The sequence below is a fragment of the Grammomys surdaster genome, unplaced genomic scaffold (assembly GCF_004785775.1).
Source record: "Grammomys surdaster isolate TR1022 unplaced genomic scaffold, NIH_TR_1.0 184, whole genome shotgun sequence".
NCBI classification, from domain to species: Eukaryota; Metazoa; Chordata; class Mammalia; order Rodentia; family Muridae; genus Grammomys; species Grammomys surdaster.
This window is the reverse complement of record NW_021604629.1, coordinates 1,550,124-1,553,004: the sequence shown is the minus strand read 5'-3', so window position 1 is coordinate 1,553,004 and position 2,881 is coordinate 1,550,124. Positions and strand designations below refer to the sequence as shown.

At 35.6% G+C, this 2,881-nt stretch overlaps 1 pseudogene; it reads right to left on the bottom strand.

Annotated features, from left to right (window-relative positions):
- Positions 1-413: 413 nt before the first annotated feature.
- On the bottom strand, positions 414-1,359 carry LOC114621680 (annotated as a pseudogene).
- Between the last annotated feature and the right edge of the window lie 1,522 nt (positions 1,360-2,881).

The following is a 2,881-nucleotide window of genomic DNA, read 5'->3' as shown; positions in this document are numbered from 1 at the left end:
ACTAAAACTGCCCACTAGGTTCAACCTCTCTGATACTAGCCCTTTACAATAACACTAAGGCACCTATATTTACCAAACACATAAAACATTGGGGAAAGTTAAGAAGCAATCTGTATTTGAGTTAATGATAAATTTTTTAAAATATGAAAATAAATTCCAGCTGTTTCCAGAAGATTATATTTTACAAGTTTCAATTTATACTCTTAATTAAAACTTCATTTTTTTCCAAGTAATGTAGTATGTCCCTGTTATGTCTTCTGGAATCTGAAAATTGAATTCTGATAAATATTGTGATTCTCATTCAGTAATAACGTGAAAAGACTTTTCCAATCACAGACACTCAATTTCCTTTTAATATTATTATATCTTTGAGACATTTTTGCTATAGCAATCCCCCAGCATAACAGATTTCTTTAAGAACATTTTTTCCTGCCTATACATCTCTTAAGAGCATCTTTAATTTCTTTATTTCTGAGACTGTAGATGAGTGGATTCAACATGGGGATCACCACTATGTAGAACACAGACACAACTTTGTTCTGGTCTGTGGAGTAGCTAGATTTGGGCATCAGGTAGATGAATGTGACAGTGCCATAGAACAGAGTGACTGCAGTGAGGTGGGAGGTGCAAGTGGAAAAGGCCTTGTGCTGACTTCCAGTGGAACGCATCTTCAGAATGGTGATGAGGATGTAGGTGTAGGAAACAGGAATGATAAGCACTGTGGTCACAATGACAGTGCCACCAGAAATAGTGACAAGAACAATAAAGACACTGTCATCAGAACAGGAGAGCTCAACTAAAGGAGTAAAATCACAGAAAAAGTGATTGATAGTATTTGATCCACAGAAGAAAAAAGAAAAGAATGAAAGGGTGAAGGAGGAAGCATTAAGAAAACTGCTTATGTATGCTACTACAAGCAACTGGACACAGACTTGTGTGGACATCTTGGTTGAATAAAACAAAGGACTACAGATTGCCACAAAGCGATCATAAGCCATGACAGCTAGAACAAAGCACTCAGCTGTCCCAAAAAAAAGCACCTGAGCCAAGCTGGATACCACATCCTAGGGTTGTAATGGTATTTTTATCCACGAGGAAATTGACAAGCATATTGGGTGTGACAGTAGATGAATAGCCTATGTCAGCAGAAGCCAAGTGGCTAAGAAAAAAGTACATGGGGTGATGGAGCTGGGAAGAAACCCTGATGAGAAGGATGGTGCTGAGGTTCCCAGACACAGTCACCAGGTAGATGCACAGGATGATGGTAAAGAGGATGACTCTAAGAACTGGGTCATCTGTTAAGCCCAATAAAATGAACTCTGTCACTGCAGTGAGGTTTCCATACCCTTGGAAAGTCATGGGACAGTGTAGCTGCTGCTAGATCAAGGCTGTGATGGAGACATTATAGAAAGGCATTTACATTTATGGAACATTATTTTCATTAAGACAAATATGAGGTTATCGCAAATAAATATATCACTTAAAGAGAATGTAACATTTTAATCTGATGTTTTAATTATGTCTCTTGACATGCATACATTCATGTGTAATTAATATGTATTAATATAATTTTATTTATTTTTGTATGTTCTCTTCAACTCACTTCATTGTACTTTTTATTGAAAAAAATTTCTTTTCCCGTACAAACATTCTGACCACCATTTTTGCTACCTTCGTATCTGCTCATTACCCTACACCCTAAGGAATACTTTCCTCCCCCCCCCCATATCAACTACCCTTCTGTTTATTTTTTTATTATTTATTAATTTATTTTTTATTAATTTATTTGATTTTTCAAGAAAGATTTTCTCTGTGTAGCCCTGGCTGTCCTGGAACTCACTCTATATGCCAGGCTGGCCTTGAACTCAGAAATCTGACTCCCTCTGACTCCCAAGTGCTAGAATTAAAGGCGTGCACCACCACTGCCCGGCTCCTGTATATTTTTTATTTTTTTCAGAAAGTTACTGGCCTCCAAGAAACAACAACCACATATGAAAAAACAATACACTGTAAGAGAAGACAAAAGATTTCATTCTTAGACAGGACAAAGTAGTAGGAAGTAAAGAGTCTCAAAGCAGGGAGTAAAGTCAGAGACACGCCTGCTTTTACCATTACCACTTCCACAAAAATACCAAGCTAACAGCTATAGAGTTCACAGAGACTCTGTTGCAGACTCCTGAAGGCCTCATACTTGCTGCTTCAGTTTCTGTGAGCCAATATGAAGCCTGCTTATTTTATTATAAACACAAATACTAGAAACCTTCCTTCATACAATGTATCTCTTGTTTTTTTATTTGTACATGGTAAATATGCCTATGTGGTTTTTAATCTAAAGTTTTAAAAATTTGAGACTTACATAAATAACAAAAGTTATAAATACCACAGGAAATTAAAATATACAATCTCAGAATTATATAATCATGACTAATTTTTACTGATTGTTCACTAAGCACCAGGACATGACATAGAATTTAACATAGAGGTCTTTGGTTTGTAAAAGGTAATAATAATCAATTTTACTTATTTCTATTTCATTGAGAATATTTAGTTTGATAATTAGTAAATGGCTTAAGACTACATAAGAAGTCAAGAATGAGGATGTGAACTGCAGACAGCCTGAACTTGATCTAACTTTTAAGTAACTATGATCTATGAAAGAGTCAGAATTTAATTGAGAGCACAGACAAATTTACAGTATATATAGTAGGTAGTTTTGCTGCTATGTGCTTAATACACAAAAGGTCAGGTTCCTTAATCCATAGTGCATATTGTCAGTGAAGCATGGCTACACTGAGACAAATTTTCTTATTAGAACTTGGAAAACTAGAAAGAAATCAATTGTTTTCAAACTGGAGCATGATGAAATGAAATCACATGGTTG